The 12586-nt window shown below is 40.1% G+C and overlaps 1 protein-coding gene across 1 annotated transcript in view; it reads left to right on the forward strand.

Moving 5' to 3' along the window:
- SMAP2 (small ArfGAP2) overlaps nucleotides 1-12586 on the forward strand; it is a 47682-nt gene that overhangs the window by 893 nt on the left and 34203 nt on the right. The gene's annotated exons all lie outside the window — the stretch shown is intronic.

The following is a 12586-nucleotide window of genomic DNA, read 5'->3' on the forward strand; positions in this document are numbered from 1 at the left end:
CGCGCGAGGGTGGGGGTGGGGGCGGGGAGAAGCGAGATGACGGGGAGGAAAACTGCTTAAATGATTTTTAAAGGTGGTGAGCGTCGCTGCCTGCTATTTGGTTAGCAGTTCCATCTGTCATTTTACAGCCTTGCTGAGATCTGACAGAGCGCTTAGGTGGCTTTCCTCTTTCTGGATGTGTGGAGGGGGGAACTGCCTTATGCAGTGACACAGTGCGGACTTCTAGACAGCCTAGCCCTGGCTTGTGGAGTGTGTTGAAGGCCTGATGTGTGTGTGGTGGCAGAAACTAGCAGACTGTCTGTAGTGCAGGATTGGTTTAATCAGTGCGGAGGAGGAAGCAAGGGATACATCGAATTTGTTGCTTTCATGGCCATCACCCTTCTAAAGATGAAATATGACCATTGTAGATTGGCAGAGCCATTTAGTCTTTGTTTTCTGTGCCCTCAAAGATTCATGATTTGATACAATTACAGATCAGTATGCTACGAAAGCTTGGTTATTAGTGAAATATTTGCACTCGAAATTGATAGATTATAAATATTTTGTTTCCTTATTTTCTTTCTGAATTCTTTGGAATATAAATTGGAGAAGTTGGGAAAATTCTTTTTGGTTTGGGTAGAAAGGGATATATTTTGGGAGCTATTGTTAATTTACTTTTGTTCATAATGCAGTGAATCTGCCTGGATTGTTTGCCATATAGCATGTTGGGCGTATAGTACATAACAAAGGTTCAAATGTATTTATATTTATCAATATTGAGAAAGGAAGTATATGCTTAATTGACGCTTTCACTTAATTACCTTTTATTTTAGAGAAGTAAGGTTTTGTTTTTGTTTTTTGTTTTTAATTTTGGCTGCGTTGGGTCTTCATTGCTGCACACGGGCTTTTCTCCGGTTGCGGCAAGCTGGGGCTACTCTTCGTTGCGGTGCGCGGGCTTCTCATTGTGGTGGCTTCTCTTGCTGGGAGCACGTTCTCTAGGCACGTGAGCTTCAGTAGTTGTGGCACACGGGCTCAGCAGTTGTGGCTCGCGGGCTCTAGAGCGCAGCCTCAGTAGTTGTGGTGCACAGGCTTAGTTGCTCCATGGCATGTGGGATCTTCCCAGACCAGGGCTCGAACCCGTGTTGCCTGCATTGGCAGGCGGATTCTTAACCACTGCGCCACCAGCGAAGTCCGAGAAGTAAGGTTGTTTAAGGAGAACAGGAGACAGAAACTTTAATTTGGACACCTCGTATTATATTTTAGTACCCTTTACCAATGGATAAATGGCATTTGCCATTAGGAAAGCAGGTCCCCAGAGTTCTCTCCTGAATTTTTGCATTGGCAATAATTCATTTTAAAAAGTACTTTAGAATCAATTTACTTTGAGCAAGTTAATTTCTTATAGTTGACTCTTGTGAGATCTTGTGCTAGATCTATTGGAAGATTCGGTTTAAAATTTAAGAGTCTGTCTCTTGGTTTTACTCAAATTCCCTTGTGTCCTCAGTTGACAGATCTTGAGTCACAGTGAAGCAACCCACTGGAGTGAGCATGGCTACATTTGGGGAGTCAGATGCCATTCTGATGATTAGTACCACCCCCATCCCCTATTTTGCATACCACTCTTATACTTACTCATATTCCTATAAAACATAACATATGGAAGAGAGGTTGATTCATCACTTCTTCCTCCAAATTTTCCGTTGCTCTTTATCAACAGAATTACTGGGGATCAGGTAATAAAACATTAGTCAATTCATTCTTTTTTTTTTTTTTTTTTTTTTTTTTTTTTTTTTTAGCATGTGGGACCTTCCTGGACTGGGGCACAAACCCGTGTCCCCTGCATCGGCAGGCGGATTCTCAACCACTGCGCCACCAGGGAAGCCCTCAATTCATTCTTAATGAGAGCTAGTAACTGCTGGTTTGTAAACTTTATTAACTGCTCTTGATAGTAGAATTCTGGTTTCTGAAACAATTTCTTTTCACAAATTAGCTTTACATTTTGGCTTGGTGGCTTCAGTGACTCGGCCATTGTATTAAAAAGGAGATGACAATGTGTCAGTCAGTCATCTTTCAGTTAAGACATTTGTTGTGGCCTCAGTTTATCCAGTTTGTGAATTAACTAGCCCCTTCCACTCTTTGAACTCCTTTTACTCATTTTCCCTCTCCTTTTTCCTGATTTTAGTTGTTGTAATCATCATGTGGACAAATGTCAGACCATGGAAGGAAGAGACACTTGCATCTGTAGATTAAGTTAGCTGTTAAGCTCTGGTAAAAATAAATAATAATAATACACTTAGTGGGAGGAGGAATTTTAAAGCTGTAAGCTAAAATGAGGTTTGTACTTGAGTATTTATCTGTAGGTCTCATGTCCTTTCTTCCTTAGAAAACTGACAGCTTAATTGTATAGGACCTGGTGAGTGACTGCTTGCTAATCCATTAATATAAAATCAGATGATGTAGCCCTGAACTGCAGACCTTTGAGCAGGTATTTTTGTAATGTTCCAAAATAACTCTGGCAATAAATCTTTTTTTAAAAAATCTTAAACTGATTTAAGAATGATATTATCTTTAGATATGTAATTTGAACATCAGAATAGAGAATAAACATGTGTTCTCTTTGTATAGTACAAGTTTTGTTGGTCCTGGGGTTTTTTAACTCTCTTGAGTGTAAGACTCACCAGTTTCCGGTACCTCTAAGGCACTGAAATAATTTCTGTGTGGGAACGGAGGCTGCTTTGGTATTGCCTTTAAAAAAATGCTGTGACTTGCTTTAGGCTGAAAGATGTGGTTTCATCACCCAAAACCCTTAAGTTATTGTGACCTTTAGGGTAAAATTTTAGACTGACTTAAGTTGTGGAAGAACAGAGGACAAACTTACTGGAAATTTCAGATATGTTAATGGTTAATTCCATCTAGTTGAGGCCAGGTCCCATTTTTGGATAGACCCTTGGTGGGGTTATACTGGTCTAAGGTTTAGTCTTTAGCTCTGCAGTTGCATATTTTATCAGTGTGCCTGGAATAACCCCTAATCAACCTCGTCAAAGACTGGTTTAGGACTTCCCTGGTGGCACAGTGGTTAAGAATCTGCCTGCCAATGCAGGGGGCACGGGTTTGAGCCCTGGTCCAGGAAGATCCCACATGCTGCGGAACAACAAAAGACTTGTTTAAACTGGACACTATCTTATTTACGATGAAAGGATCTACCTTTCTGATGACCTGAATACTTGTATACACTGTTGGGACACTCCTTTCTCAGTATCAAGGTTAGTGAAAAATTGAGAGCTGTTTAATGAGCAAAGAATTAGAATGGAAGAAGTTTGATGGTCTTGAGGAATACTTACTTCTAACTGTGAAATACCACATGGAATTCTGGAGTCTGACAAAAACTTTGTAATACCTTTTTACTTCTCTGTTCTTCTGCTACATCCCATTTCTGAAATGTTTCACTTTGAATCACCTAACCGTTGCCTTTGTTCCAACTCCCATTATGTATTCTTAAATTTCAATTCACTCTTTGCAAAACCACTTTCATGTGGTTCAAAATTCAAAAAGTTCAAAAGGGAATATGTACAGTGAAAAGTTGTGTTCCTGTCCCTGATCCCTTAGCCACCATTTTCCAGTGCTTCTGCAAGTTACCACTGTTAGTAATTTCTTATGTGACTTTTAAGAGACAGTATATGCATGGACAAAAAAAACTACATTTAAATATATTTCTTTTCAGTGTTTTTATGCAAATAGTAGCATGTTGCCCACAGTTCATGGCACCTGGCATTTTTCAGTCCACAGTATAACGTGGAGGGCATGGAGGTTCCCTCTCCATGCACATTAAAGAGCGTCCCCATTCTTTCAGGGTATTAAGTTGAAAGATATGCGTAAGTGATTTGGAAACAGTTACTCTCATTGAAGTCATCTTAGAAAGTGTCCTAGGCCCATCCATAGCACAGGTAGGCTCACCTTTCAGGTGGCAAAGAATCAGAGCTGTAGACTTTTGATGTTGGAACATACAGTTAAACTCCATTACTCTGATTATTTTAGCTTTGTGACCTTCAGCACACTACCTTTCTCAGTTTAATTTTCCTCATTTGAAAAATAAAAATGCGTCGTAAACTAAAGTGTTACACAAACGTAGGCATTATTTATTATTACCATTGCTGAACTTGTTTATTTTATCTTGATTTTATTCATTTCACTTTCAGACTTTATTCCCTTAAATACTCTAGTTACTGGAAGCCACAGTTAGAATGACTCACTGAATAACTCACCAAATAAAAAACCACCGAGTTTTTAAGCCAAAACCATTTCCTATAGGACTTTATGGTATCCTTGAGGATGTCTGGATGTTTCCTGACTCTTCAAAGCGGTATGAAAGGTTAGACCAGGGAATCTTTCTGTAGACATTTTTTTTTTAATATTAGTCCCAAATTTTAACTCTGGTAAATTAATCTCTAGCTTTGCTTTACTTTTGTTTTCTGTCAATAGCTAAATCATTGCTTGTTAAATATCATTCCTTAGAAATGAACATTCCTATCAATTTTTAATTATTTTAGCTGTATCTGTGGCACCTCTTAAGAGATTTTTTTTAATTGCATCAGATCTGGACAACAGAAGGAATTTTCCTTCCATCTCTGGTTGTTAAATACCCTTCTCCAGCCAAAATCAAATAACTTTCTGGCTTTTTACCTTAACTCTGACGGTTGTAGTCAGGTTGACACAGTTTTACTGAAAGTAATTTATAAAAGTCCCCATTAGGTTGTCTTTTTTTTTTTCCCATTTGAAACATGAATTATTTTATTTACATTACTCTTTAGTTCACCAAATTTTAACAATATTTAAAAATTATCTAAATTCATAAAAGTATTCATAAATTTCAACATTTAATTATTATGTACATACTAGGTTGTCTTTTAATATTAACTTGTTAAACCTGTTCCCTGGGAGATACTTTCCTATTCGTTCTCCTTGCCATTATCCAGTGGCAGTGGGATAGATAGTACAAAATGCCTTATCTTTTAAGAACTCTTTGCAAGCCTGAGAGTACAATCCCACACTATATATATTCATTCAGAAAATAGTTCTTAAGCACCTGCTTTGTGCCAGACACTGTACCAAGACATGTAGATTAAAAGATAGGGCCTTTGGTTTCAAGGATTTTATAGTCTAATGGGCAAGCAGATGTGTAAGCAGATACATGATGTAATGTAGTAATTATCATTGTAGGATTGTGTACAGGGAGAGATGAAAGCATTGAAGACAGCAAGAAAGTCTGCCTAGGAAGTCATGGCTCAGAGAGACGAGTAGGCTATGTCTTGAATGATAAGCATGACTTTGTCAGGTGAATTTAGGGCATTCCAGGCAGAGGAAGCAGAATGTGCAGTAGCCAAGATGTGCTGTACCGTGTGTGTGTGTGTGAGATTATTTAGTATATTCTCACTACATGTTGGGGATTGGCAAGGGATAAGGTAGGCAGAGACTCATAAGGTTAAAATTCTAGCTCTGTAGTTGACTTGCTGTATGGCATTGAGATTACGAATATGCTTTAGACTCCCTGTTGTGTAAGAAGCCCCTAGTATTGGAAGCCCACCTGCTACTCAAATGGAATTATAAATATTGCAAACATGAAATGTTCTCTAACTGCTGAGTAGTAAGGAAGGTCTGAGTATTGTACCCACTAGATCTCCATGGAAGTGTACCCTCATGAGTACATTAAACTGTCTTAGAGAAGTCTAGTGAAATGTCAGCAGTAGATGTCGTGCCATTTCTGGAGTTGATGACGTTGAATTTTGGGGCTGAGCACGCTCTCATACTCAAGCAGTCTAAGAGTGTTGAATGTTTGAGTGTGCCCTTGGTTGTTCAGTGCTTAGGATGTGTAAACAGGCAGTCGCAGCCACATCTCTCAGTATACCTTTCAACAAATCTATTGCTTTTAAATAAATCAGGAAATTTCCTTCTTTCTGCATTTTTCATCTGATGTCATTATGGTATGTAGGTGGCAGCTTTCTTGGGCACAGCTGTCTATATTACTGTTCACCACATGAGTCATTGTCGGTTTCTGTTCTGCCTGAAAATTCCATCTTGGAAATAATGTCATGCAGCTGGAGACCACAACACGTTACTCATTATGAACATTGCAGCTGGCTTTGTATGTTATGTTGAAAGCTACCTGTGCCATAAGGAAGAGATAAAGTGACTTATTAAGTGGACTCAGACTCAATTCCTCCAAATGATATCCCCTGTGAAAAAGACGCCCAACAAGAATCTGCATAAAACACAAATGTGTTTTACATTCTAAGCATACAGTGCCTAACTTTTGTCATTGTGTCTGCGTAAATCCTTACCACAGTTATACTTCTGTCTGAGCCAGTGGCCAGTTTAAGTAGATACTAACTTTGAAGAAGTTCTGTGTTGGCCCCTGGAGTGTGACAGTTCAGCATACCACACTGAAAAGGTAGGAACCAAGTCTATGTAGAGTAGAGCCCCTTAAAGTTAATTCACTTTTACCAAATTCCTCTATTGTTAAAGAAATATTCCTCTGCTAGTTAACTTCTTAAAATTGTAACTTGCTACAGTTAACACATCCACTAGAATGTAAGCTCCATGAGGGCAGGGGGTTTGTGCCTGTTTTGTTCACTATAGTATTCCTGGCACCTAGAACAATGGTTGGCACAGGTCAGGCTCTCAGTAAGTATTTGTTTGAACAGTATAAATCCTTTGTTTCTTATTAGAAGAAATCCTTTATGAGTTATCTGAATGTTTGTGTAATTCTTAGGAAATCTAAGTTTTAAAATATATTTTAAAGGTAGGGACCCTTCAGAGAAACAGAAAGCACTGTAGGTAGTACAAGCAGAGGGAATTTAATATGGAATAGTTTCCATAGGTGATACAAGAGCCAAGAAGGTCAATGGGGTGGTGAGACAACCCAGAGATTGGCAACACCTGGGAGCTCCCAGGCCCCTAAGGAAATTAGAAGGTGCTGGTGTCACCAAAGGCTAGAAGCCTGAGCCATCTGCTGTGAGCTAGAAGCCTGGAAAGAAGAGCTGTCTGGTGGCAGCTGGAACTCGGACCAAGTAAGATAGAGAGCATTACCCTGGCTTCCCTCCTTCTCCTGCCTTTCCTCGTCAGTGCCTCCCATTGGTGGAACTTACTCGTAAATCAGTTGGCAAGGGAGCCTGGGGGATGTAGTTCCCTGTGATAGTGTAGAGCAAGGGGAGGATCCAAGCTGAGACAGGCAAAGGCACAAAGGCACTTAAATCTCCAAGATGTAATTCTTTCTCCTTGTAAGTAAACAGTTATTTTGGACAAGCAATAAGAAGGGTTTTCAGGCAGATAACCTCTTGTGCTTCAAAAGGATCTAGGATCTTAACTGTTGGCCAGAACAGTAATTAGTCCTGGGAAGTAATGTAACTTTGTATAGTCGTGTAACAAGTAATATAAGTTTTATATAGGCATTGCCTATATAATTAGGATGTGCGGATTCTGTGGAATCTGTATTTGACTTTTGGTCTCCACCAGGACAATTTATCGTTTGGTTACTCAGAAAATAAGTTCCCACCCTGTTAATTCTGGGAAGCCTTAAGCATGATGTGTATGCACTGAGCTTGTCCCATCTACAACTAAAAGCTTTGAGTAACAAAGTAACACTTAAGATGTACAAAGAGAGTTTTGAGGATTGCAGCCTTAAAACCTGGTACAGATTAGACTTTCCTTGATAGTTAAGGAAGTTTTCCTTGTGCCACGTATTTTTTTAAATAGTTTGATCTGTTTGCCCGTGCCGCCCGCCCCCTGATTCAGTCCGGTTACCACTGGGTGAGAGAGGTAAGATCACTGGACATACTATCTTCTATACTGAACCTGAAAAATAAAAAGTATTTTGTCTTATTTGGAAGGTTGCTGCTGCTCCATTTAAAGACAAAGCTTCTCAAGTTATGGCTACTAGTTTTCTCCTTGATTATAAAGTGTTTAATGAGTTACGTGATACAAGTTTAGCACTTTCTAGAAGTGCTTTTTTTGTCAATCAGGTCACCTGCCTTTGGGCGCCTGCCACGTTAATGGAATTGGTGGAACTAGGCCAACAAGGGTTTTCAGTGGAGTGTGAGTATGTTTGCTTTAGGCTGTTATTTTCCACAGAAGCTATGGATAAGGAACCTTCATTGAGTAAAGTTACCAATGGTAAAAAAAAAAAATTGCATAGGTTTCATTCTTTTTCTGTTTTCTCCAAAAATTAATTTCCTCTTAGCAGGTACTGCTATAATTCGCAGATGTGATTGAAATGTAATTTGGTATTGTAAAAAGCGTATCAGCCTGCTTCCCAGAGTACCAGTTGTTCCCATGCAGTCCATTTTACCTTAAGAGGTACATCTATGCGTTTTTGAAGCCTCATGTTTAACAATTACAATATTTCACTACTTTTGACTTCACTATTTGACTTTTCCATTTTCCAAACTTTCTCCTTCCCTACCCCACTCTTCTGGATCCTGTATTTCCCCACAGGCTTTGTGGATGCTGGTCCATTGATGGCTGAACTGCAGGTCCCTTCCCAGTGAAAAACCCCAGAGATGAGCCAAATCTGCCTTCATCTGTGGCCATCCATCAGTGTAAGGTTGCCCTGGAGGTTGTCTTCAGTTTGTCCACCACTCCCCTTGACCCCCATGCTCCCTCCTGTGTGGCTGAAACGCCCTGGAATCCCACCTTTGTAACATATTGCTGGGATTTTATTATTGCTGCTCGTTTTCATTTTCAAGTAATGTTAAGTAGTTTTCTGACCATTTTTGTTGACTGTAGCCCTCTTTTCCCCATTTGTATATTTCCTACGGGTATTCTGGTTTGATTTTTACATACCTGTAGGATATGGTTTATTTAGAAAGTACTGGACTTCATAAGCCCACTTGGAAAATGCTCTGTTGATCCTTATTTAATTTCAAGTCAAAACTTTCAAAAAGAAATGTCTTAATCGGAAACAATGAGAACTGGATCCCTCAGGCTTCATGTCATTTCTCCTCACCCAAAAAACAAATGTGTAACTTACTCATTTTATCATGTGTTGAAAATAGTAGAGCAAATACAGGAGGAAGAGAGACCTACTGTCAGCTGTAGCTGATAAGCCTGTCCCAGCACAGAGATGTGAAAAAATAGAGAACTTTTCTTTTCCTCTATTGCAAATAGCCATACTGTCTTTCACAGCAGTTGCTAGTGATGGGAAGACCATAAATCCCCATGCCTCTATATCAGAGCTTATACCTTTAGATGTGAGTTTACATGTTAATCCTACAATGTTACTTCCTGAAGTGCACACGGAGTAAATTTTAACTTCTTCCTCTTTTCTTGTCTTAGTGTGAGTCCCCTCTGTGTGTGTGTGTGTGTATTTAGAAATGAGATCTCTAGTGTTTCAAGCCTTGAGTTAAAAACTTTGTCTTAATATTGTTTAGACGGTTTTTGTTCTAATGCCTTCAAAAAATAATTTCTTACAGAATTTTCCATGTGAACTGGTAATATCATATGCTGGTGAGGGAAGGGGCATTGGTGTCTTTTCTTATTGATACTTTACCACTTGGGTTATAACTGACCCAAGCCCTCTGATGAGAAATAGGAAGGAAACTCCCTGTTCTTATCATGATGCTTGTGTTCAAAATAGCTGGCAACAACGGACCTAATGGAAACCAGTTTGTGTGACGGCTGATTTGAAAAAGAAAGAAAGAAAAGATTCAGGCTCTTCTGCTGTGCTGAAAGCATTTTTATTGAAATAATAGCTGTAAGGACTGGGGACTTTGTCTCTCTGAAGGTAGATGTGAGGGGTTGGGTTGGAGGAACTGTTTCAGACCGAGGAGAATTTTGAGCAAAGGTCTTTCGTAGAGTGTGAGTGCTATTATTAACGTTACTAGCTTTTATGTGAGAGAAAGGAAGCATCATTAAATACAACATTGGAATCAGGAAGATTCCAAATCACCTCCTCTGAGCATTCTGACTTGGTTTTGAGCCTAGTCTGTGAATAGGCACCAGGCACAAGTGACTCAAATCAAGGGCAGAGTAAAAATAAGGCTCAGTTTCATTAGACTTCTTATGCATATAAGGGGAAAAAAGGGACTTCCTTGGCGGTCCAGTGGTTAAGACTCCTCGCTTCCACTGCAGGGGGTGGGGGTTTGATCCCCAGTCGTGGAACTAAGATCCCACATGCTGGATGACCAAAAAGAAAAAAAAAAAAATTGTTACCATAGGAACAGACTCCCAGACCAGTTGTGCTTATTAGCTAAGCATCATTAAATGCTTTTCTTTAAAGAACAAAAACTTTATTTTTTCTCATTATGAAAGTTATTCATATTTGTGATGAAAATCATTGGAAAGTATGAAAAAGTATGATGCAGAAGGTATTTCATATAATCCTTATCACCCATTTTTTATTTCAGCTTATACTATTATAATTTTGTATCATTATTGTTTTGCTTAACATTTATCATAAGCATTTTTCATGACATTAAAAACATTTAAATGCCTTTATTGTATTCCACTGTTTGAATATATCATTACTTAACTCTTGCCCAATTGTTGGACCCTTGGGTCTTAATTTTTCAGTGTTATAAGATAATGAGACATTGTGAATTTTTGTGTTGCTGTGAGACTAATGGGTTATTTATGTGTTCAGAGTTGAGTAGTTATGTGGGCCCTCTAATTTTAAGGAGTTGTCAGGGAGTCCTCTGGGTTGAGCCCATGTAGGGATGGCCTTGCCGTGGGGGCAGTTCATTTTGAACTGCCTCATGGCAGTGGACATTTGAGACAAGGAGCACAGAGAGCTGGGGAGAATCCAGGCTTGACCGTAAGGAACAGATTTATGGGACGTGATCACAGCAAGATGGGCCAAGATATATTCTTATATCTCACGTGCAATTTCCACGTTATATACTTGGTATGTGGAAATACTGTTGGGCCGTTGATCAGCATCTTATGTTGTTCGTACAGGCCTCCTTCACTTAAACTCAGTCCACTGAGAAGGAGGATTAGAAGCCCCACATTGGTGGAAAGGGGAATAAGAGCCACTGTGTTTTGTTTTTGTTTTACAAAGCTTTCCTTAGACTGTGAATTCCATGAGGAGAGGGACTGAGTCCCGTGTTTTCCTGTTAGCTAAAGCACAGCATCGGGTACATAGTGTCTGTGTCTCCGTCGTGAACGCTATTTAGTTATGTGTGTTCAGATCATAATCTTGTTTAGTTTTTTGAAAGTCACCCTCGTACTCTTAACTCAGATATTTGAAGCTCTGTGACGTTGCAGGAAGCCGAGCAGGTGAATCTCAAGGTTGCTCTGTGGCAGTTGCTTCTGAGCACCATCTCTTTTGTGTGCTCTGGCATCTGTACCACCTTGAAAGCTGGAGCCAGTCGCAGAGTTGGTATTCTGCCCTTTCCGCAGGAGGTTCCCCACCATTTTAGGGGAAATGGAGCAGGGAGTGTAAAACGGGAGGCTGAAATAGCAGTCCTTTAGCCTTTTTGTGGGCTGGGAGTAAATATTTAGACACTGTCCTCAGCTGCTGTAGAGATTAATCATAACCTTGCAACACTTTTAGAAGCTCCCCTTGTTCCTGCTGGAACAGGTTTGTCTAATTTGAAGAACCTTGCTTTGGCTCTTTCGAAGCCGCGATTTTTTTTCCCCAAGAGACTTGCTCTGAGTTCCTCTGCGTAATGTCCCCTTTGCAGGAACTTTCTATCCACACGGCTGGCATCTTTGTGCCGCCCACTTGCACCATACCTTCCAACCCGTACCTCATTATACCCAATTCTGAAACACCTGGCTTTTGGAACATAGTGAATATCTTCTTTTGAAAGGGCAAATCTCCACTTTTTGCTCTGCTCCCTTAAGCCAGGGCTGTTTTGATGATTAACATTCTGCGTGTCCCTGGACTAACCATCTGTATTTTGGTCCCAGAATTCATTTCTATTCTGCTCTTTCTATAGAGATGAAAGTTCTCTAGCTTTTGGATACGGTTGTGATTCAGTTAAACTCTCACTGGTTTTCCATCTGTTTGCCATTGGTTGGGGCTCCTCTGATGTGTTGGGAAAGCTGCACACCGTCGTGGAAGGAAGAAGTTCACACGTCTGTGGTCTTGTACAAGAGTTCATTTGCTGACTCGGAAGGTTTTGTGTAAAGCCTCTCTCTGCCTGTGTGAAAAGCACGAGCTCCCCTTCAAACAAGTGAAAAATGAGTTCTGCCTGGCTTCTTGTTCTTCGCTCTCCTCCACTCCTGGGCTTCCTCTGAGGAAGAGGAACGTGGCTGGGAAGGGGTGTGGATGAGCCTTCACACACAAGCTCAGGCCTTGGGCTTTCCAGCAGCAGAGAATGTGTGTGTGAGAAGAGAAAAGAACCCCTGAAGAATAGGATATCAATTTAGGGACTATTATTGAGCATCTACTATGTATAACACACATTTGGGGTGTAGAAAGATGATTCTCATTCCAGTCCAGCTGATGATTTCTTCTATGAACTTGGGTAAATGACTTGACCTCCCCGGGCCTTAGATTCTCCAGCTGTGCTTGGAATAGATAATCCTTAAGGTTCTTTCCAGTTTTGGAATTCTGTATCAGAATGTTCATCTCTCTGTTACAGAACAAGAGAAACAGCTTTTCCACAGG

This window comes from Neophocaena asiaeorientalis, unplaced genomic scaffold, assembly GCF_003031525.2.
Source record: "Neophocaena asiaeorientalis asiaeorientalis breed wild unplaced genomic scaffold, Neophocaena_asiaeorientalis_V1.1 scaffold106, whole genome shotgun sequence".
In the NCBI taxonomy this organism is placed as follows: domain Eukaryota; kingdom Metazoa; phylum Chordata; class Mammalia; order Artiodactyla; family Phocoenidae; genus Neophocaena; species Neophocaena asiaeorientalis.